General features: G+C 37.8%; 1 non-coding gene across 1 annotated transcript; it reads right to left on the reverse strand.

Moving 5' to 3' along the window:
* Nucleotides 1-19,920: 19,920 nt before the first annotated feature.
* Nucleotides 19,921-19,993, reverse strand: TRNAQ-UUG. The gene has a single exon. It is a non-coding gene; the product is annotated as a tRNA-Gln (tRNA).
* Between the last annotated feature and the right edge of the window lie 6,016 nt (nucleotides 19,994-26,009).

Consider the following 26,009-nt stretch of genomic DNA (forward strand, 5'->3'; position numbering starts at 1 on the left):
AGAATGTGAATAATATCTAGCATCTCTTATCCCCTGTGTCATTAAAGATAACACCGTATCATCTTTAAAAAAACTGCCTCATTCCTCTCAGCCCTTGCTAGCAGCTGCCATCTTAACATCCACCTCACTGGGCATAACTGAGGCATACTGTCACATGTCAAAACAATCTGCTGACCCTTACCCATTTGATCTGTCTTAGATGCCTACACCCAGATAAGCACAGCCTCTTGTGTATTACATACATCTCTCCACTTTAAAGGCTCCCTATTGAAATACAGAGCTGCTGAAAACAGGGCAGCTGAAGACAGAGACCAAAATGTAGAAAGTAAGGGAAGACACAGGCTCAAGAATGGCAGAGCCTGAAAGACAGGAAGAACACATGAAGAAAGGCAGAGTGGACCATACAAAATAAATAACAACACCCATGACTCCAGAAAGTAGAAAGAGATATGCATGTCAGAAAGAGTTAAGCATACCCATAGGAATAACACAGCAAGAAAAACACAGCAAAATATGTATACACACAAATGTAGGCCAGATATATAGGAAACATGGGTGGTAATCATAGCATCACAGGATCATAGGAGATTACTAGGCTATTGACCCGGAGGTCATTTTAAGCCCAGCCATTTCAACCCAGTGTAATACCATAGAAGTACTAGTCAACACCCAAGATTGCATTTATTGATGACTACCCATGTGTTGCAGGCACTATCCCCAGTAAGAATTTAAGGTGCCCCATTCACTCGTCCAGGTTCCTCTTGAACAGTGTCATAGAGGTGCTCTGTTTCACATGAATTGGTAGCCTGTTCCAAAGATGTCGCAGTCATTGGGAGATAAATCTTTTCCTCCAGCATGTTCTATTTAAGTCGCAGGCCATATTTAAATCCCTGGAATAGGTAGCCTTAGACCCATTTGATTTAAGGATATGCAGTAAGTTCATTAGGTTTGTGTCTTGGGTTGCTCTGTAACCCAGGCATAAGTCTCCCCTAAGAAGTCTATGCAATATGGAGTATAGTGAAAGGGACTTTAGTCGGTCTGTGTAAGGCACATGCTGGAGGCCCTTGATCTTCTTTGTTCGAAACCTCTGAGGGCTCTAATTGCTGTAGGTACTTAGTACAGTACATACTGAATTTTTATTTGTTTATTTTATTTTACATTTGTTGACCAGAAAAGCCTGACTGAGCCCAAGCCCTTTTGCAGCAGAGGTCCAGGAAAAAAGCTCCACATGACTACAAAGTACATTCTACAATAATAAAATAAAATAAAATACATTGCTTCCTACATTCTTTTGTTACACTTACAACATGCACAGTTCAAGATATTAGTTACAGCTTAAAAACATCCCTGATTAAATTTTCATCATACAAAGTTCAAGACATTACATTTACAATGATATAGTTTGTACAGAGTGTAGAAAAATGTTTTTTTTTTTGTTTCATTATATAAGTGTAGGATGAAGCCATGAGGAGAGTGAAGTTAAAATATGTTAAGTGAGGGACAGTTAAAGGAGAGTCTTTGGGAGCAGTAAATGTCAGAAGGAAGAGCAAGAAGTGAGTAATAACAGAATTAGGAAAGAGCAGCTCTTTGGCGAAGAGGTGAGAGCGCAGATGGAGGGCTCGGGGTACAAGGGAAAGTATTTACAGTTCAGTAAGATAGTGAAATTGATGGGGGGGGGGTTCAGTTGCAAGTCCAGGAGTTTTGCAGGTACTCTTTGAGTGCTTTTTTGAATTCCAGTCTGTGAGATATTGTACGTATGGCCAGGGGGAGTTTGTTCCAGTTTAGGGCAGGGATGTAACTGTATATATTTGACCTGTAGATTGTTTAGGTTTGTATATTTCTAGAAGTAGTTGATCAGAGCTCCTGATGTTTTTAGTAGGAGTGTGGAGAGAGATGAGAAAGGAGAGGTTAGGGCAAGAGGAGGGCTTGTTAAAGATGTTGTGAATGACAAGCAGTTGTGAGGATAGAAGTTGGTGTGGAAATTATAAACAATTTAGAGCCTTGTGGGAGTGGCAGTGATGAGAGAGAGATATGTTTGGTTTGTTGCATTGTGTCATTTGGTTTGGGGTGTTATACTCAAGTATGGGATGGATAAGTGCTGAGTATAGGGGGGGTATAACTTATTTTGCTCTCGAGACAGTGCCTTTAATAATCAAGTAAACTATGTGGAAAGCTTTCCTTACAATGGTAGACACATGGTCGAAGTTAAGTTCACAGTCAACCTGTGATCCCAGGTCCCTTACCACTTCATGTGTACTTAGGGTATTGTTGTTGGTCTGATTGTGTGAGGGGACATTGTTTGTGCCAAAGGGAATGATGATGCATTTCTTTGCATTCAGTTTAAGACCATGACTAATATACCAGTCATTAGACTGTGTGAGATCCTCCTGGAGTATACTGACATCATTTGGGAATTCATCTGCAAATTTGATAAGCCACAACCCTCTACTTTTGACCTGAGAATCTGAGAAGTATATACCAAACAGGAGGGGACCCAGCACTGACCCCTGTGGCACCCCACTGTTAACAAGTCTGCTGGTTTATGTGGAGTCACCCACTTTGATAGTGTGTGTCTGGTTTGTGAGCCAGTTGGTAACCCATCTTACAATGAAGGGGTTTGCATTCAGTTTTCTAAGTTTATTGATAATGCCTGAATGTGGGATTGTCTCAAAAGCCTTTTCCAATTTGAGGAATGCTGCATGCACAGATTTGCCCTCATCAGTGGCCCTGGTCACACTTTCAAAGAAATCCACCAGATTTAACAGGCAGGACCTGCCCTTCAAGAAGTCGAATAGAGTAGGATCCAGGGTTTAGAGGTCACCTATGTCTTTATATTTGAGGTCCATAATAATACGTTCCATGGCCTTACAGATGAGGCTGGTCAGGCTTATGGGTCTGTAATTCCCTGGGTCTGTTGCTAGGTCACCTTTGTGGTGGGGAATAACTGTAGCTGTTCTCCATTCTGCAGGAACAAAGCCTGTGGTTAGGCTATGATTGAAAAGGGTACTTAGTGGCAATGCTAGTTCATGTTTTAGCCTGTTTAGAAGACAGCCTGGGATGTTGTCTGTTCCCATAGAAGCTGTGTTCTTTGCCTTGGACAAGGCTTTGAGGGCCTGTTCTTCAGATATGTAAGGTGGGGGCAGTTTGGGGGTGAGTTTGTTGTAAGTTAGGAGGGGATAAGGGAGTGAAATTTTTGTTAAACCTATCCGCTAGCAGGTCCACTATCTCTTTGGGGTCAGTGTGTATGATACCATTGACCACCAGTTCTGCATATGCTTAGGTCCTACCCTTTAGCTTATGTACATAGCTGTTAAAGGCCTTATGGTTATGCTTGGCAGTACTTGCTAGGTCTCTCTCAGGCGCTCTTGGAGGATTTGGCAGGTTATCTTATTTGCTGTTAAGACTGAGGAGGGTGCTTTTCCATTGCTGGATCCTTGCTTCTATTTTCTTGGGCAGCAATTTTTTACATTTATTGTAGAATTTGTTGATGCTGGAAGTCCACCATGACAGCTTGATTTTACTTGAGGCTCTGGCTTTGACTCTATCTAGTACAGCCAAGTTTATACACTTATGCAAGTGATTGTGCAGGGCATTAGTGTAAGCTTCAGCATAGTTACCACTTTCGGCTTAGGGTTAGGGTGGGGCTTTGAATACATTTATACCTTCACCTAGGAGGGTATAGTTTGCCTTGATGACGTTTTTTAGTCTGATTTCACCCTTTGTGAGTTGTGGTGTTAGTGTCAGTTCAAAGGTGACTGATTTATGTTCAGTTTTAATTGACAGTCCAACAGTCCCAGCAGTGAAACTGTTTGACATGTTGGTGAGGACCAGATCTAGAATGTTTGTTCCTCTTGTCAGGGTATGGACAGCTTGCTCCAGGGCATTTGAATTAACAAAGTCAAGGAACCTTTGTGCTAGCAAACTTGGGCTAGAGTAGGTTTCCCAGTTGATGGTGGGATAATTGAAATCCCCCATAACCAGTGTGTTCGATAAAATCTGGATTGTCTTCAATTTGGTTAAGTAGGCTTCGTGAGTGTCAAGACCCATGGAGAGGGATCTATAACTGGCTAGGACTTGAATGGGGGTCTTATCCACTGTAAACTGGACCTGAAGTAACTCCATGGAGTTGTCCAGTCTAACTAGACAGGAGGTGAATTTATCTTTAATATAGAGTGAAACACCACCTCCTTTGGTTTTCACACATTCATTTTGTGGTCTAAAGGTGTGGAAAGCATTGTAACCTTGCAGGGATGGGGTACTCTCTGAGGCCTTAAACCAGGTTTTTGTGACTGCATAGACATCTACAACTTCTAGTGATAGAAGTGAATGAGATAACAAGACAAAAACAGGTAGTAATGTAGTGTCACTTTTGACAACACCAGCACAGAACCATATAATACAACATGCAGCCAACTAGTACATAACCAAAGCAAGTAAATTAATGATGTTTTTCATAGGGAAGAGAATTACTTGTCCACCACAGTGATCGTTATACACACTGCATTATTTCAAACCCACCAAGGTGGGGGCTATGCCTCACTCCCCATACTTATATATACCAACTCTGAGATCACACTACAATGGGGAAAAGGGCAAATTTCTAATGATGGCCAACTAACTCCCTTCCCTATGAAAACTGCTGATGTGAACATTCGATGAATGAATCAGAGAAATGCGTGAGTAACACGTCTACATCTCTGCTTTAATAGGGGAATGCACTGGATGGTTTCCTGGCCCCTCTACAAAAGGTTGTCCTGGCCTAACACCTAATCCTCTACCCCCTCTCACCCACACATCAACAGCCCCACTTCCCCTTTTCAAGATCAGGTACTAAGCCCCAACCCCTACCAACCTGCCCATCTTCCTTATACCAACACCTTGCACCACAATGCTGCCCTCCACAAAAGGAACACAATTGAGCAAAATGACTCATGGGCCAAGAGCACCTCTCGGTGTTAAATGCCCAACATGCTCTGCCACCAGCCACAACTTCAGCTAAATCCCCTTGATTTTACATACTCAGTTTGCCACACATGGTGGCTAACCACATATCTGCATGCCTAACTTCCCACTTTAAGGATTTGTCCACAACCTTCAACTTCCTAAATTTCTGGTCATACCATAACCAGCAATTACCACCCATCAACCTCCAAGCCTCCTTGATTTAAATAATTTAAGCCAACATCAGCTATTTTCTGGGGTTCCTTCTCTACCACCACTGCCATGTAGTTTATGAAACCTAAAACCCAGTCATCCCAAGATCTTACCTTAAATTTAGATACTCTCCTTTTACCAAGCAAGTCATTTGATCCGAGGCTATCTGCCATAACTATCTGCTGCACTCCATTTGCATTTAACAAATCAAAGATATCAATGAAGTCACTTCTTCAAGTCTCCTTAACAGCCAGGGAGATATGTGATGTAGTATATATCCCTTCTGCTCCAGCTAAAATATTCTGCATTCTATCCATGCCCTCCTCATGAACCTGCAGATCGATTGCTAACTGATCAGCTAACCCTACTAAATTGTCACTGGAACCCTTACTGTCAGCATTAGACTGCACCAGATTAAGTGCTACTGAGCCCTCTTCACCTCCTAAAACCTGACCTCCATGTAACAAGTCCTGGAGTCCAGACCTCCATTCTACATTCAGGTCCTGCAATACCAGACAAGTCTTCACCACTTTGCGTGCAGTACTATCTTAACATAACCAACCCCTTTATCTGACTCATGAACACCATTTGCTTTCCCGACTGAACACAAGAAATTATCAAAAGAGCTACTTTCCATAGGCTGGGCCTCTACTGGCAGCTCCACCACTGTAGGTATTTGGCCTCACCTTGTCTTCTTGCTCTACCTCTATTTTCCACCTCGTGCTCTGGTATCATCTGGCTCCCTGTGTATCCTGCTACCCTGCTGCTTCCAACTGGCTTCACCTTTCATAGGATCCTGTGCTGCCACCTACACTGCTACCTCTTGGAAGAAGGCCCTGCCTGAGATGAGATCGCCTGATACTTCTTTTGCAATTACTCAGTGTTCATCATCTTGCAGAAAAAAAGTATATTACCTTATTCAACAACATTCTCACGCACATCTTCCTTTGAATATTACTGCTCTAATTATACTGAGCCATTATCCATCCAAGGCTTTATCTAGAAGAGAGACATTCCTTGACTGAATATCATAATTTTAAAATATTATACAATGACTGGCCATTAACATTCAAAAAGTAGCATGGTGACCGGTCAGCCCAATCAGTGTGCCCGTTGCAAATCCGAGCATATATCAATGGCAAAAGTCCGGTCATGTGGACTTTTTTCCATTAATGTATGCTGCAGTTTTTCACTTTTCTTCAGAGTTAAAAAAGTAATAAAGAATTAAATCCAGACAGTACGATGTACAAGAGAGACAGGACAGAGAAAATACAAAGAAAATTAGGTACATTATGCAAAACTAAAGAAACCTACTTGATTTTCCTTGTACTTTCTCAATCTGATCTCTCTCTTACCTGCCAATGGTCCTGATTTCAAACTTTATTTATTTAAAAAAAAAAAAAAAAAAAAAGCAACAGAAATCTTTTTCTCTGTGGTTTCCTTTCCAAAGCACTGATGTACTGCATAAGTGTGCACCTGGGCAGTACATCAAAAAAGTCCCTGGATATCAAATATAAGTGGAAGAACACCATGGCGCCATAAGAAAAGTAATTTTTTTCTTAAATAATTTCACTGTATAATAGCAATAACTGACTCCATGCTGTATATTGAAGATTTACCCACGGTTGGCTTTGTTTAATCACTTTGGGTTCACCTTCGTGATTTAACCACACCAACTGTGGGTAAATCTTCAATATAAACTTGATTAAAGTGTAGCTATCATTCAAAGTCTTTTGGATTAAGCACTTGGGCTCAGACCAGTTGTTTTACATTAGGAAGGTTTGTGGCCTGCACTGTGGTGGCAGGACAGGTAGCTTACATCCTTCTAAGTTGGGAACTGCTGATTGAGGGCTCAGTGTCTGTTATTCTAAAAGTGTATTAGTTCTGGTTTAAGCACTTGGGCTTCAGGCCAGTTATTTTACATTAAGAAGGTTCGTGGTCTGCACTCTTGTGGGAGGAGAGGCTGGACTCTGCCCTTCTGAGCTGGGAATTTCTGGTTAGAGGCTTATAGTGCCTGCATATTTGAACTGTTTCTTACTAAATTGGTACACCTTGTTTGCTGTAGCATAGACTAGATCCAGGCCTGCTGAATCTAGCTTTGTTTGTATAACTTGAGCACTAATCCAGGCATTCTTTAAAGTATTCAATTGTATTTATTACTGCTTGGTAGTAACTTGATTAAAGTGTAGCTATCATTCTAAGTCTTTTGGATTAAGCACTTGGGCTCAGACCAGTTGTTTTACATTAGGAAGGTTTGTGGCCTGCACTGTGGTGGCAGGACAGGTAGCTTACATCCTTCCAAGTTGGGAACTGCTGATTGAGGGCTCAGTGTCTGTTATTCTAAAAGTGTATTAGTTCTGGTTTAAGCACTTGGGCTTCAGGCCAGTTATTTTACATTAAGAAGGTTCGTGGTCTGCACTCTTGTGGGAGGAGAGGCTGGACTCTGCCCTTCTGAGCTGGGAATTTCTGGTTAAAGGCTTATAGTGCCTGCATATTTGAACTGTTTCTTACTGGAATTGGTACACCTTGTTTGCTGTAGCATAGACTAGATCCAGGCCTGCTGAATCTAGCTTTGTTTGTATGCTTGTTTGCTTGTTATTTCCTTGAAATGCTAATTCCACCTAAAACGTGGCTTTTCAGCTTCTGTGGATCCCTAGTGACATCTGCATTGCTTACTGTACTTATTTCCTTGTTTCACTTGAAAGAAAGTTACTGTTTGTCATTTTTGCATTTGTTACCTGTAACACATTGCATTTAAGTTACCTGGCACTTGCTCACTAAAGCAATTATATAAGTCAGCACTAAAAAATTAAAAGCACTACACCCTCACAAACTCCCCTTGAGTACCTTGTTCCCCATTGGCCCTTTTTTTTCAATTATAAAGGAATTCCCAATACTATTCTAGCATGCCCAAAGGTCAGTTGTCAATCTCCTCTCCGGTCCAGCTGGTGAATCTGGGAATCTTGAGGCAATGTTACAACTGCCTCATGTACACAGACAACCCTCTCCTCCTCCCAACAAATTCCAACACATGTGAGAGATGCAACCATATAGCCAAACTGGAGGCTAAGCTCTCTCAACTCAGTACTGGCGAAACCTGTCAGGAGGAGAAGGAAACCACACTCACTACAATTCCAGTCTCACATAGACCTACCACAACAGCAAACCAAACACATAAACACACAAAAACATACTCGGAGGCTCTAAATAAAAATCTGCCTAAGCAGCAGAGACCTCCAAAGCAGACACCCAAGCAACCGCTACCCCAAAACAAAACACGTGCAACACATAGCTCACAAAGCCAGTGTGCCGAACAGTCACAGCCGTTAAGGCTAAACAACACACCTGATACACTTGTAATAGGTGACTCTATCATCAGGCACACTGACGTCCCGCTCACCAGGCTGAACAAGGAGAAGGTCACGGTGAGCTGCCTGTCGGGCTCTAGGATCCACCACATAACACAAGCACTCAGGTCACTCCAAGGCAAGTACAAATATGACTCAGTCATTGTCCATGCTGGTGTGAATGACCTGAGACGTACCTCCCTGGACTACATGAAAAGAGACATAGAGGAGCTCTCTGAGCATGTGGCTCAGGCCGGTATGACCCTGACCTTGAGTAGCATCTTACCCTCACCAAGAATGATGCCACAATATGAAGACAAGATGATCAATTTCAACAATTGGCTTAAGTATTGGTGTCATTCAAAGGGGATCCAATGCCTGTCAGCCTGGGATGACATGCTCGACAAGCCACGATGCTTCACTAGAGACGGCTTGCACCTGTCACCCCTGGGCTTTTGGATATTGGCAAAGGCTCTATAGTGCCTTTTAGGCAAGGCTCAAAAGACAAACCCACCTCCATAGGTATCACAAGGGATAAGAAACTAAGAGTAATACTACTCAATGCCAGAAGTCTAAACCTCAAGATGCATGCACTCGAAACTCTCCTTAGCATGGAGAACATCGATATCTGTGCAGTAACAGAAACCTGGTTCAAGGCTCCCGAGAGCACCCCAGCACTACCAGGTTATACCTCATACCATGCTTTTCAGCCCCAAAACTTGGACCGAACCAGAAAAGGAGGGGGAGTATCAATATTCATCAAAGATACCCACACCTCCAGGTTGGTGGCACAGCACAAAGCATCAGAGACTATCCATGTGCAACTAACAGTGGGTAAAACCGCCTTCCAGTTTATAGCCTGCTACAGACCACATTCCCAAACCCAGGAACCCCACTCGGCCTTCCTGAGAACACTGGAAAATATGAAGGTCTCTCCAAACACCATTATATTGGGCAACTTCAACTACCCAAACATAGACTGGAAGCATTACTCTAGCTCCAACACCCTAGCTCAAAGGTTCCTAGAATTTATAAACTCAAATGCTATGGAACAACTTGTTACCACTCCCACAAGAGGGGAAAACATACTGGACCTGATCATCACCAACATGGGGACTCTGTGCTCCAGACCAGAAGTGTATCCCTCACTGGTAAGATCAGACCATAAACTAATCTCACTGGATATTCACATCCCGACCCCACCCCAGAAAACCACAGTGAAAAACTTGTCTAAAGCAAATTTCACACTCCTCAAAACCGAGGTGCAATCCTTCAAAGCCCCTGGGCCTGTGGAAAATACAGCCCAGACCGCAGAATCCTTTATAAACGCATTCTATGAACACCTTCAGGAATGCATGGATCATGCAATCCCAAATAAAACCCAGAACCAATCCTCCAAAGGCAGACGTCCTGTCTGGTGGACCCCAGCCATAAACAAACTATACAATAGAAGGAGGAAGCTACTACATGATAGAGCAAAATCCCAAAAAGGGAAGGCATCTCTGATCAGTGTTAGCAAAAAACTACGGGCACTCATAAAATCGTCTAAGGCCAGCTTCGAGAGAAAAATTGCACAGGACACTAAGGATAATCACAAGGCTTTCTTTAGTTATGTTAGGAAATCCCAGATATGCTCAGAATTAGTCCAAAATGACAAAAAATACACCGAACCCACAGACATTGCCAACATCCTAGCTGACAGGTTCAGTGCAAACTCCCCCCCCTCCCCACCAAAAGGGCAAATATCTATCCCAGCAGATGCTCAGGTAAGCAAAAACACAGCATCAATGGGACCAGACAGTGTCCCGGGCTGTGTCCTACACGAACTCCAAGAAGAGCTAAACCCAAACATAAAACTACTGTTCAATCTCAGCCTCACCACAGGATATGTACCCAAAGAGTGGCATACAGCAACAGTGGTCCCTCTCCACAAAGGTGGTGCCTCAACGGATCCTGGAAACTATCGCCCTATAAGCCTGACTAGCTTGGTCTGCAAAGTTATGGAAAGGATCATCATGGACCTCATAAAAAAAGATATTGGGGACTTACAGACACTGGATCCTACCCAGTTCGGCTTTGTTAAGGGCAGATCCTGCCTCTTAAACCTGGTCGATTTCTTTGAAACAGTCACCAAGGCCATTGACGAGGGGAAGGTGGTCCACACAGCCTACCTGGACCTTTCGTTAAGCCTCGATACAATACCCCACTCTGGCATTATAGATAAGCTCACCAGCTTAAATATAAACCCCTATGTCACTAGATGGGTTGCAAACTGGCTCAAGGACAGAACCCACATGGTTAGAATTGCTGGAGCTATATCAGACTCCAAGCCAGTTACAAGTGGCATCCCACAAGGCTCAGTCCTGGGACCTCTCCTGTTCGGTATATATTTCTCGGAGGTACAGGCAAACACGGAAGGACTGTGGCTGACCAAGTTCACAGATGACTGCAAACTGGGCGCTATAATCGACTCTCCAGCCGACACAAGCATCCTCCAAAAGGGCCTCATAGAAACAGACAACTGGTGCCAGAGCCATGGCCTCAAGCTAAACGCCAAAAGTGTATAGTCATCCCCTTTGGCAAAAACAAATTACCACATAGGTGGTAATCCATTCGGAAGAAGTAATTAGGGACCTGGGGACCCAAGTTGATAGCAATCTCTCATTTGACAACCACGTGGCCAAAGTGGTTAGAAAAACATTTTATATAGCCCACCTAATCATGAAGGGATTCACATCTAGATCAGGGAGGTCATCGTGCCTCTTTACTCATCCCTCATCAGGCCCATAATTGAGTACAATGCCCCTTTGGGATGTACCTTACCAGACACCTGCAGCAACTGGAAAGACCCCAAAAGTACCTCACCAAGAGGATCAAAGGGCTCAAACAGATGCCATATGCTGCCCATTTAAAGAAACTCCAGCTCTACTCAGTGGCATACCGCCTGCTCAGAGGCGATCTGTGCCTGACGTATAAAGCCATGTCCAACTTGGAATTAATGGACATGCTGCACCTCAGAAAATCCAAATCCCATCGAGCTATGCGCTTGAGAGACTTGAACCTCAGCACTGAAATAAATAGGACATGCTGGAGGGACAGATTCATAACCCAGAGGCTCCCTTCACTCTGGAATAAAATCCCAGTCCAGGTTAGGCAGAGTCCCTCATTGACTCTCTTCAAGAGGAATCTTGATGAGTGGATGGGGGATCGTAGGTTTACCCTGGGTATCACTTCAGTGTCACTGTTAGACAGAGGCACAGTATACTAACCTCGAAAAAGGGCATAGCAAAATTAATTTTAAAATGGGTGGCGAAAGCCAAACACACTCTGGCTAGGCTTATAAATGCCCTAGGGCAGATAGCCTAGTATAAACCTATGAACCTATAAGTAAATCTTTAATATAACCACAAAAAAACTACCAGCACACATAATTCAGCTCTCCAATAATTATTTAATACTGCTCCATTAATTTAGCCAGAGCGAAAAACATAATAACACATCACCAAAGGTGAAAGATTGCATACTGGTTTTGGCATGTTTGCCTTCTTCAGTGCATTAACAAAAACCAAACACCGCAGCTGAAATATATACCCGTATCACTAAATATGAGTGGTTCCCAACAAGTGATCATTTAATCCTGTTGGAAATAAACTACCCAACTTAATAATTCAGTACTTCTCTTTCTTATTTAATATATTATGCCAACCCAACTTATTTTGTTCAAAACTATTTTATCAGTAATTACTACCTATTATACCACAACCCCCCATTAATATTCCAAAATGTGCAAGTTGATTGGTCAGCGTGCACGTTGTAAATCAAAGACTTATACTAATGGAAAAAGGTCCGGTTGCCCAGACTTTTTCCATTAGTATAAGTCTTTTTTTTTTTTTTTTTACAATCTTCGTATTTTTTTAAGATCTTCCTTTCTCCATTGCTTTTTTTAAAGCTGTCTTGCTATGTTACACTCCTTTAACATACCAAGACACTTTGTAAAAAGCAACGAAGATCTTACTTTCTCCGTTGCTCCCACCCACAGCTCTGATGTGCTGCGTAAGCATACGCATGCGCAATACATCAGAACTGCTGCAGAATACCAGACAGCTGGGGAAGGGCAGCACGGAGGCATTATACAATACCATTATTTAAGAAAAGTAAGTATTTTTTTTTCTTAAATAATGTCATTGTATAATAGCAATAACCCACTTCTGGGTGTGGGTAATGCTGGATTTACCTACAGTTGTCTTTGTTTGGCCACACGGGCTTTGCCCTCGTGACAAAACCACACCAACCGTGGGTAAATACAGCATTACCCACATCCATTGCTTAAGTATTATTAACATTGATAGATCAGAGGTATTACAATATAGAGTGAGGTAGAAAAAGAAAGAAAAACTGAGATTAACTACAACTTTTGGGAATACTACCAATTTCATTATGTATTTGATTCAAAAACGTCGGAATATTTTATTAATGGATGATCATTTGAGAGGCTTGATACCCTCTAGATGCTTCTTTTTATTTAGAAAGGGGAAACTTTCAGTGGTTGGTTTAACCATTATAAAAAAATACATCTTATAAGGAATTGGCTTTTTCGTAAAAACAACCTGATGGTGGATTGCTGTTAGGTTATTATCCATGTAGGAGCTGTAGTGTTTGTAAATACCTCTGTAAAAGTAAACAATTTACATCAAAAAATACATCTGAAGTTTTTAATATTAATGTGTATAGAAATTGTACATATTTAGCTATGTGTACTTGCTCCACATTTTATGTGGGTCAAACTTCATGTCCATTGAAGTTACGTATTTCTGAACATTTAAGCGACATTTGATGTAAACAAACATTCAATGCTTTATATAAGCATACCACTAAACATACATCTGCTAGATTTAATTTTGTAATTATTGGTAAAATAGTTTTGAACAAAATTAATAAGTTGGGTTGGCATAATATATTAAATAAGAAAGAGAATTATTGGATTATTAAATTGGGTAGTTTGTTCCCACCAGGATTAAAAGATCATTTGTAGGGAACCACTTATATTTAGTGATATGGGTATATATTTCAGCTGCAGTGTTTGGTTTTTGTTAATGCACTGAAGAAGGCATACATGCCAAAACCAGTATGCAATCTTAAACCTTTGGTGATGCGTTATTATGTTTTTCACACTGGCTGAATTAATGGAGCAGTATTAAATAAATATTGGAGAGCTGAATTATTTATTTATTATTTATTCTACATTTGTTGACCGGGATTGTCCGACTGAGCTGAAGAGCCCCTTTTCAGCGGAGGCCCGGGGAGAAAAGCTCCAACATATACAATTTTCATTATAAATTAGCATTAAACAGCAATGTTACAGGATTATTACAAAGCATTAAGTAGCAATACAATGTTATACAGTGTCAATAATCAGGAGTATAGCATAACTATTTCAAGATGTATAAAAGAAATATGTCATTAAGATGAGTATAGTTTTTGGGGTAGCGGTTAAAAAAACAGTTTTATCATGATGTAGTTGCATGAAGCCAAGACCATTACAATAGAATGTTTCTCTGAGGCAATTTGCTTAATAGATTTTAGAAGACAGTAGAAAGAGTAGTCAAGGAAGATTAGAGAGAGCTAGTGAGAAGAGTGAGTTAAGGGCAGAAAGTAGATTAAGGTATGAGAAGTAGGAGATGTTTAAGGAGGGAGAGTGCAGTGGCAGGACCAGTGACTTTTAAAGTGCTGTTTGGTGGCTAACATAAATTGTTTAGGATGTGTAAGGGTCCTGATTTCTAGTGGGAGCCTATTCCAGGCAATAGTGAGGTGATAGCTGTACATGTTGTGCCCAAATTTAGACTTGGGTTTGTAGATTTGTAGTAGGTCTTGGTTAGATATTTGGAGAGGTCCATAGGGAGAATAATGGAAGATGATATAATGGGGATTTACCAGAAAAGCCACAAATGTATGAGGAACAACCAAACAATTAAGGCAAAAGTCTATGCTTTCTGTCACAATCCAGCCACCAGTGTGGTATTCCAGCCCTCGCAATACCACACCTCTTAACTCAAGAACTCTGGACAAAGCCAAAGCAATGGGGAGAAAAAGGACTGAATTGGGAGACTAAATATTATACACTTAGCGGGTTGCTAGTAAAAGAGTATTTGCATTAACATGCATTTTCTGAAGGGTATGAAGACTGAAAGAAAACCCACCAACTTATGAGGAACAAATCACTCAGCTAAAGCAGAACCTGGACACTCAACCACAATCTGGGCAGCTGCACATCATCCCTTAACAAGTCATTATTGTGGATTATGAATCTCAATTAACAGACTGCTCATCAGATGTTCCACCCACTATTACCCCACATTATACCTTCATACAGGTTTTACAAAACCATGGCTCACAGAGTTTGGAGGGTGCTTTTGCTTCTAGTTCATTAAATGTAGGTAAATGAAAAAATTCTGACAAGCAATAAAGAATGTGAAATAGCATAGAAATTAGCATCTTGGAGTACCACAAATGTATAAGGTGGTATAATTTTGATTTTAATCACACGGGTTACCCAGCATCAGCAAATCAACATAGCCCACACTAGAGCCATCATTGACCTCCTACCATCATGTGCCCACTATGTAAATCACAGGCCAGCCAAGCAGAAGGGGCCCATGCTTCCTCATAAACCACAACTATTCATATCACACTATACAGACCACCATGTTGCCACTTATCAAGACAGATTCCAATTATTGCCCGTATATACCCAGTGAGTTGACAGAACAATCAAGATTCACATTAGCAAACATTTTCTGAGGGCCATAAAGACTGAAACTCCATGAACAAAACTCAGGACATTCTGTGAAAATCAGATCAGCTGAACATACTGCTAAATCACATCTGTAACTAAAAGTAGTAGATGAATAAATGGATCCATTACAGTTTCTTGGCTTTAGAAAACATTTGATGTTATCAACTAAATAACAGAGGAAAAAGGATGAAGAAAGAGAGCACACACACACACACACACACACACATATATATATATATATATATATATATATATATATATATATATATATATATATAAAATTAACATTTTGTTAAATAATATATAGGTTCTTCAGAAAATGTTAAATAATATATAGGTTCTTTAGAAAAAAATGTTTCTTTTTTTGAGTGGATCTCTGTTTTAAGGCTTTATTTTCCACTTAGATTACTGATTGAAAAAAATTTAGGGAGGTAGGGTTTTAGTGGGTTAGTCTAGTGGGAATTTTACTTCTAGGCTAGGGAATTTCTATACATTCCATGCACATGGTTATGTTTACATTATTGATTTACTTGTTCATAATTATTACAGTATTTGTAGCATGTCTGTTTTACTCTTCTTGTACAAATAGATCTTATTTAATGACAAAAAATAAGGAATATTGAAACCTATTTTTACCACTTCTTCTATGAACCTGACTTTAACCGCTTTAAATGTTCATGATTTAAATAATCCTATGAAAATATGTCTATTAAAATATTTGGATATCAACAATGCACAAATATTTTTTCAAGAAACTCTCTTCAAACATTTAGACAAATTCATAAAGTAAACTAAGTGTTTTTTTAAATTAATTAATTGTATCAGGAATTGTTTTAGTTATATATTAAAGTAGAAAATATTAATTAGAACTTTTAACAAACTGTTTAGTATGTCTTATCAGTTTAGTACATTATTTTAAAAGCAAGGTAGTTTACTGAATGAAATGAAATGTTATGAGTTAATTGACATTGAAGTAATTTATTTTGCAAACAATATTACCACATGACATTTTGAATGTATTTAAACTTTGTATTCATTATTTTTTGTTATCTGGAGAAGTTGGGTCAGTGAACCTGACAAAAAGCGCTTCATAAAGTTTTCACTTGTTTTATTCTTTTTTAGTCGTTCTTTGGCTGCTACGTTGAGATTTTCAGTAGTTTCCAGTATTTGTTATTTCCAGATTTAGACAAATTCACTTGGGAATCAAATACTCAATAACAGAAGAGTCAAAATTCAAATCTAAAAAAGAGGGATCATGATTTTATGAAAAACAAATACCATAATCCCTCAGATTATTCAGAAGATCAAAGATCAAGATGTTCTCCTATCTCTTGTGGTTATGAAATACAACAGTAGAATTTGAACACTGGTGAATGTATATTGGTTCTCAAGGATGAGTGTTAAACTAGCCAAAATACTTGGACATTATTTTGAATAAACTAAAAGGTAGCTTAATTCTAGGAGAGGATTTAATTTGCATACTAAAGAGTTCATAATCTTCAGCAGACAGAAAATTAAGATTGTCTCCACAAGCCAATACACTTAATAATTGGATAACATCTCTCATCTTAATAGACTCATTTTCTATAAGATGGGAGAAATCTTTGGAATTTGTCCATTACTCTTACAATTATGGTACACAGACCAGAACTGACAAAATATTAACTACATGAGCTTCACTCTAAAATAATTAACTTTACTATAATACCTTGTCCTATCTCAGATGATAACACTCTACTTGTAAAGATTTCATTAGAATTTAATAAACTATCTTTAGTGAACAGAATACCCTCAACCATAGTCAATTTAAATGAATTTATTCACTGGTTTCTTTGAGAAATAGAGATTTTTTATGCAAAAAAATGATTTTGAATATGTAAATAAATTTATGTTATGGGATACCTTTAAAACATATATATATATATATATATATATATATATAGAGAGAGAGAGAGAGAGAGTAAATCGTTAGCAAGGTATAAAACAAAGAGTGGGATAAGGAGTTTATTGAAACTCATTCAAAACTTTTAACAGCCAGTTCTAAGTTAAATAAAGAAGATATAACTAAGACAATAGAAAATGAAAATGCAAACAAAAAATACAAGTAAGTGTTATCGCATAAAATTGCCATAGCTTCAGAAAAAAATAGCTTCATATGCTTCAACACCAAAAAATTTTGAAAAATCTTACTAAAAGAATGAAGATACAAACCAAAATTACCCAGCTAAAGGAAGCAGAAAATCCAAACAATAAAAAAATCATGTACTGATAGTGAAGATATATTAGATTTAAACAGTATTATAACTATCTACAAGAGGAATCAAAACAGATACGTCATTCAAATTTGAAAATAGAGAATTTCTTCAACATACCACTTTTGAAAAAAAAATACCCATTGAATTAAAAAACAAACTGACTTATTAGATTATAATTAAAGAAATATTTGACACGATAAAATAATTAAATCTAATAAATTACCAGGGGTTGATGGTATAATACCAGACTAGTGTTCTCTCTGAAATACATAGAACTAGGATAATTCCACCCTTTTGAAAGTACTCCTTAATAACTCCTGTTATAAAAGAAAACCACTTTTTATGATCTGAATCTCTTTACTAAATCTTGATTATAATCATATTCATTTATGGTTCTGATGATGTCTCACTGACAAAAGTGCTTAACAGTGTTTTTTACAATAAGGTGTGTCTGCACCTGATGCTTTAAACTGGAACTATTTATTTAAAGTTTTAGAACTATATGATTTTTCTACTCAGTTTATATCATTATTGTGTAATATATGAGACTGATACATGGTGTCAAAGCCATGGTCTCAAGCTAAATTCAAAAAAATGCGTAGTAATCCCCTTTGGAAAAAACAGAGTACCCGCAAACTACAACATAGAAGGTAATCCCCTGAAATCTGAAGAAGAAATAAGGGATCTAGGGACCCAAGTAGATAGTCAGCTTTCCTTTGATAACCATGTTGCCAAAGTGGTTAGAAAATCCTTCTATGTGACCCATCTGATCATGAAAGGTTTCGCATCAAGATCTAAGGATGTAATGGTGCCCCTCTACTCTTCCCTCATCAGACCCATTATTGAATACAATGCACCAATTGGAATGTACCTGGCTAGACATCTCCAGCAGCTGGAGAGACCACAAAGGTACCTAACCAAGAGGATTACGGCCTCAAACAGTTGCCCTATGCAGCACAATTGAAAAAGCTAAGACTGTTCTCTGTTGCATCCCGCTTTCTCAGAGGCATTCTCTGTCTAATGTACAGAGCCATATCCAACCCAGAATTGTTGAACATGCTCCATCTTAGCAAAACTAAATCTACTCGAGCTACACGCTCTAGGGATATAAACCTCAACACAACAATGAATAGAACATGCTGGAGGGATAGATTCCCTTCACAGAGACTTCCCTTACTATGGAACAGGGTCCTGATCTACATAAGACAGAGCCGCTCACTATCACTCTTCAAGAGGAACCTTGATGAGTGGATGGGTAACTGAAAGTTCACACTGGGGATCACACCAACAGCACTACTAGATAGGGGCCAAGGGTACTAGCTGCTAGTACAAGGGTCTAGGGAACTACTAAAGGGGAGGTGAATACCGCACAATGTGGCTGGGCTAATATATGCCTTCGAGCAGATAGCCCACAGTACCAACCTATGAACCTATGAACCTATACATAAAAACAATAAGGCTTATGTTAAATTGTGACCATTTTCCTCAGAATCTATACACTTAAATAAAGGAACAAAACAGTATTGTCCCTTATCATTTATTCTATTTTCTTTAGCCATCTGGCAATTACAGTAAGAAACAATCAAAAATTAAAGGGCTGGAACTGAATGAACATTATAAGTCCGAAATCACGCTTTTTGCAGATGTTATAATGCTGACATCAACAGACTTAGAAGAATCATTAAAAGAAATAAATTTTGTTATCAAAAAAGATTCTAAAATGTCAAATCTTCATTGTAATTGTCATAAATCCAAATACCTTATTATGAACAAGAAAAATAATTCAACAACCCCCTACAATAATATTCTGCAATATCTTTGTCTTATCCGAGTTGTGTAATAGATACATTTCTTGAAGAAACTAGAGACATTAATTATTAAAAAAAAATAAAGAATTTGTTTGATTTAATGACTAGATGGAACAATTTCTTTTGAAGACAGACCACAACTAATTAAAACAGTTCTGTTTCCAAAGATATTATACACAGGACAAGCGTTATCTATTTCCCCCAATAAACACACTATAAAATGTAATAAGCTACTGTTAAGTTTCCTCAAAAATTTAGAATGGCCTATCTTCAACTCAGTAAAACATTGAATAATGGAAGAATCAATTTCCTTTATACAGAATTGTATGTTAAAGTGGAAAGTTTTAGAGTTGTGGTAAATTGGATGGACCCCAACTACACATCCGATTGGAAATTCTTGCATACATCATTTTTTATAGTTTATAGTTTATAGATTAGTACTAGGCTAACTGCCCTTATGAGCCATTTTAAACCTAGCCAATTACACCTTGTGGGAATCAAGCTCTGTACCTTGTGTCTATAAGACAAACACCTTACCCGTTATGCCAGCCTCCCACCAAATTCGACCATGGCAGGACTTGAACCTACAATCTTCTGATCCAAAGTCAAATGCCTTATACATTAGGCCACATGGCCGCCTCTGATTAATCTGAATGAAAATTAATTCACGCTCCTCTGAATTAATAAATAATTCCTTAAGGCCTTTAATTTGCAGTTATATTCAGTTTAATATCTATTCCCCCACACAATCAAAATACATTAATACTATCTTTAAAAATTCCAAAGCTATAATATTTAACAATACAGATCTGAAACTAGGGTTTGATACCCTAATTCCCTTAAGTATAACGAAAGGATTTGTGGAAGGAATCCAATGGAATAAATTCTTCCAGTAGCAAAATGACAACTGATCATTGATATAATTGTCTCAAGGAAGTGGAAGACAAATCAATATAGTTATTAATCACAGAATACAACCTAGATGATCAGGACTGGCTAATGTTACAGTCCATAAAACAAAATGTTACCTTTATTCCAATTTCATTATAGGGAAACTCCCAAACTAATTATTTAGTTACATGAAATTCTTCATACCAGTAATAACCCAATTGTAATAGCTTTGCTAAGCTATATTGAGTATTAGCTATACATAATAATAACTTCAATAATACATTTTGGAACTTTATTACTCTAGGAGAACTCAACTTATTATCTGGCAACAATAAAACAGATATGTTCTATGAATGCTCACTTTTATCAGATTACTGGAAGAATATAATTTATTCCCAGGCCTTGTGGTCGGACATCTTTGAAATGAACAAATCAATTATATTATTTAACATACCTGAGAACTTTCAAATTAATAAGGAAAAGTGTTATCTTTTATGGACCATTTTGGCAATGGCAAGGAAAAATATAACAAAAAGATGGAAATTATCACCACACCAAAGTTCAAATACTTCCTGATTACTTTGCAAGAAGTAATTAAAAAAAGAAATCTCCATAAATAAAAATAGAATCTTTTCAAGGGTGCTATTCACTTTTCCATGGACTAAAGTTCTTCTGTTGATTGAGAAATAGCTACAGACTCCTCTAAAAACTCTAACAAGATGTTATAAATGGTAGTGGAGTACGTACTTGCAGATATCTTACAGTTATATTTACTTGTATATTGAATCCTTTGGCATGCTTTTTACATATTAATAGTTATTTCACTTATTTTTATAATTCTTAAAAAATTCTCTTTAAAAATAATAAAACATATTTGAATACAAAATTGATATTTATTGAAGCATTTAACCCAGGAAATGTATCAGCCTGTAATTTTAATTGCCATAAAGTTTCATTCATCTCAACCCTGTTATTAAAGTCACCACCTCTTATATCATATACAACACTGTCCAATATAAAACAAAAATAAAATTTACTGTGTTCACAGTACATTTTCTTGTGTTTAAAGAGAGCATTATTATCATTTATACCATGACCCCCCCCCCAAAACGTGCACGCTGATTGGCCAGCGTGCACATTGTAAATCGAATTATACTAATGGAAAAAGGTCCGGTCGCCCGGACTTTTTTCCATTAGTATAACTCTACTTTTAAAACACTGTCTCGCTATGTTAAATGGGTTTAACATAGCGAGACAGCTTTAAAATAAGCAACGTAGATCTCCTTGCTTATTTTAAAGCTGTCTAGCTATGCTAAACCCATTTAACATAGCGAGACAGGTTTAAAAAAAAAAAGCAACGGAGAAAGCAAGATCTCCGTTGCTTTTTTTACTGTTTCGCTATGTTAAATGGGTTTAACATAGCGAGACAGTTTTAAAATAAGCAACGGACATCTCCATTGCTTATTTTAAAACTGTTTCGCTATGTTAAACCTATTTAACATAGCGAAAACAGTAAAAAAAAAAGCAACGGAGATCTTGCTTTCTCCGTTGCTTTTGCCCACAGCTCTGATGTACTGCGCAGGCGCGCAGTACATCAGAACTGCCGCGGATGCCAGACATCTGTGGAAGGGCAGTAAACAGGCATTATACTATGCCATTATTTAAGAAAAGTAATAGTTTCTTTTCTTAAATAATGTCATGGTATAATAATAACCCACTTCTGGGTGTGGGTAATGCTGTATTTACCCACGGTTGGCTTTGTTTGGTCCCTCGGCTTGCCTTGGGAACAAACCACGCCAACCGTGGGTAAATTCAGCATTACCCACACCCAGGCGTGGGTTATTGCTATAATTTTATCCTAATATTCACCACATGGAATATTTTCCAAACACAAAACATTTGACAAAACAATTTAGCACTTTAGCTTCAGCATGCAGACGCTTCTTCAGATATAAGTTACTGTATCATCAAGATCTGTTATATACCCTCCTCTAAATTGAATATCCTGTTGCTTAATTGAGTAGTAATCAATCAATATTTTTTTTTCAATTAGATAACAAGAAAATTCATCATAGTTAGTAAAAGTGCAAAGTAGTGTGTTATAAAAAAACTGTTTCAAATTGATTCAAGCTAAATTTGACATAAAAACACCATTAAAATCCATTCATTATCATCTTAAACTTTTCCATAAAAAAAACTCATCTAAAAAATCATCTCATGGGAAATCAACAGCATTTTTAGCGGCGTGTATGAACATTATATGTAATATTCCCTAAACTTAATATTATAAACATGTTTCTTTACATGTTTCTTTTGAGACCTAGTGTTCATACCAATATAAAAAGCTTCCCAATGTCTACACACAGCAACATATATAATACCACTGGGATCATAAGTAAGATGCTTTCTGGCATAAATGGTATGCTGACTGTGAGACAAAAAACTTTCCCAATACAATATAATGATATGCCTTACAAAAAACACAAACATAGGTACCCACTTCTTTGTTAGTCAGACTGGTCTAATAAATGTATCATCATTCCTTAAAAATGTTTTGATAGTTATGGCTTTCCTATATACAACAGCCAGTTTATTTCCTAAAACATGAAATAATTCAGAATTATCTCTAATAAACTTCCAACTGACATTTAATTTACTGAGATATCCATACAGAAAGATCTGTAACATGTTTTATTATTGCCATTTTTAACCATCCTAGACCATCCTTTCAAAAGAACAGGTGTTCCTTCTACTCAGATTCACAAAACAAGCAACTTCATTTAGTTTAGTTTCACTGTAGCCTATCTAAAAAAATTAATCATATTGACATTCCTGGAAAAACTATGCTCATTTGCAATAAATCTAGACAGTCTCTTTAGGAATAGTATTTTTAATAAATACAGGATGAGTACTAGTACTTAAATATTTATTAACAGCGGTATTTTTCCAGAAAATTCTGCTTGGAAAATAATAGGTGAAACATCCATAGTAACACATGCATGTTCATTTTTATAAATTTTAGGAAGACCAAATAAAACATCAATCCTAGGTTGTGAAACTGTCATATTAGTATATTCCTGAAAAGATAAATAGCCCTGTAGCAATAAATTCCATAAAATATTATTAATACAATTATAACTACAATGTTTATCAAATAGGGCCACCCCATTGTACTCATATTCCTTGTTCAGCATCAGTCATGGCTTTATTATAATCTTCCTGAAACTTAATAACCAAGGTACCCCCTTTGTATGTCTTCATAAACCTAAGGACTTTCATACACCAAAAGGTATGAAGTGCTACCTTTTTTTTCCAGGGTCATATTTTGAAAGGATTCACCAAACTTACAAATAAATATTTCAAGTATTCTTCTTTCACATATATCCTGCAATGTCAGAGTAGAAATCAAAGGGGGGGGGGGTTAAAAATAAGATGACTTAGACAAGATGTGACCATCCAGTCTAACAGTCTGTGATAAAAACTTAATATTGAGTTTATAGACATATAACCTCAAGTCTAATAACATTCGTGCAAGATATGCATGATGAGAAGGAATGAAAGAAAAAACGTTGCTTAAAACATATATTTATGTATCACAAAATAAAAACAATTTGCAGTCTATTCTTATCTGTTGTTTAGGGCTCTGCTGCCTCTTTCTCTCCTTGAACTGGATCATCTGTCCCACCACAGTGGGTTGTTTATCTTGGAAACTATATTCTCTGTTCATGTATTTACATTCTGATGTTAACCTGTTTTTACAACTGGGACGATGAACATCTTAATGGAGGAAGCATTTGATGACTGCATAAATAAGTCATTACTTGATGTAGTAGAGGTGTTCTGGTGTGATTTAACTAAATCAGTATTACTAAGAGAGAGAAGGGGGATAAGCAGTATGTTCCTTATAAGCAGTAATGTCCCACTGAGTTTTCTTGTTTTTTTGAGATAACCCCCTTCATATCATAGTCAACAGCACTAAAACAGTCTCATATTCAGTGGAAACTCTAGAAAACAAATATGAATCATGTATAAATATATCCAGATCACTAATCTCCCAAAGCATGGATCAATGTATCATTATGTTTAATCAATATTTTCGATATATTAATACCACAAGTATTAAAATTTCATCTTCAGATGTACTATTTGTATATTTAAGAGTCTAAATCCGTTCAGTACAGTTTTAATATAGATACAATCCAAATACAAATTGTCAACAGTAAAAAGTTTATATTTTCTTAATTTCCTTTCAAATTCAGTAAGAAATTTATTGATATCAACAAATTAAGTAGGTAAAGAAGAAATAGTGAAAACAAAACAATTGTATGAAAAAAGGATTCAATTGACCTATCAAAAAATTTTCCAAACCAATTTTCCTGGAATCCACTCTAGCACTAACAACAGAAGAAACAACTTATGTTGAAGGAGCATTACCATGTGTTGATATACAAGATGCACAATTGTTTTTGTGCACGCAGCTTGGTAGTATGCAAATCTTCAGCCATACTATCTTCAGATAATGTTTGCAACCCTTCAGTATTTGTCATATGTTGAGTAAGTGTGGCAGTGAATGATTGTATAGTCAATTAAACATCTAAAATTGCCTTAGGCAAGTCTGTGGATATATACACAGTCAGATATTCTGTATTTTCCATGTTAAAAACTCACAGAGTGTGCCAACAAAGACACAAACTACAGAAAACACAAACTGCTCAGCTCACTACTACTGAAAAATTTCTATTCCAGTGACTTTCCATGAAGATACATATCTCATGGATAACCATAAAGAGGGCATATACAGCAAGGCAGCCAAAAGAAATAGCACTAGGTCTGATATTTGGATTATTCCATTTAGGTTACTTCTAGACATTGTCTCAGCTGTAGCTCAAGGACTACCAGGTGACCAGCATTATTTGGACATGTCTTTTTTTCCATCTGTTTATGTTCCCTTTTGCAGGATAGACTATAAATGTTGTTAGTGGGTAAAGGAGTCTGGATGTAAGTACCATTTTAAGTTTAGGCAGGTTTTGAACCATGGATTGCTATTTATTCATATATTCTCTTACTGACCTGTGGAAAAGCTAAGTGATATGCCTTTGGATGGATCTAAGGTCCACCTCAAGTATCAGCTGTAGTATGGTGTCCATATAGCCAAAATCTTTATTGTCACGAGTAAAGAGAGAGAAGAACAGCTATTGCATAGCACCTGGTACTTCTTTACATCAATCTTTAAGTCTAATGCACTACTGAACTCCTATAACATCTCCAGTAAGTCATGCAATATACCACAGGAATGTTTAGGGATTGCCTCAATGATATCATCAGTGAAAAGAGCAACGTATAATCAGTTGTCCAGAGTGTTGCCATGTTGTGAAAAGAATTATCTATTGAGATGACCCACTAGCTTAATTTCTATAACAAATTGTAAAGGCAAGATCAGAGAGCCTTTGCTAGTACTGCATCTGCTTCACATAATTGAATTTTCACTTACCCGAAACTTAAAAGGATGAGACGACTTCACTGAAACTTGCTTTCAAAAACATTTAGATCACCAGAATTTTACTCTGGGAAAGGAACCACTTTGCCACCATGACAAAATAAACAAACTGAAGCAAATCAAACCCATCCAAGTGAGAAGCTTCACCCCCACACCCCCTAACTAAATATAACAACTCCGAGATCACACTACAGTGGGGAAAAGGGTAGACCATGGTGACCAAGTATTTCCTTTCCCAGAGTAAAATTACGGTGATCGAGCTGT

The sequence above is a fragment of the Protopterus annectens genome, chromosome 15.part0 (assembly GCF_019279795.1).
Source record: "Protopterus annectens isolate FY-2018-M chromosome 15.part0, PAN1.0, whole genome shotgun sequence".
Taxonomy (NCBI): Eukaryota; Metazoa; Chordata; order Ceratodontiformes; family Protopteridae; genus Protopterus; species Protopterus annectens.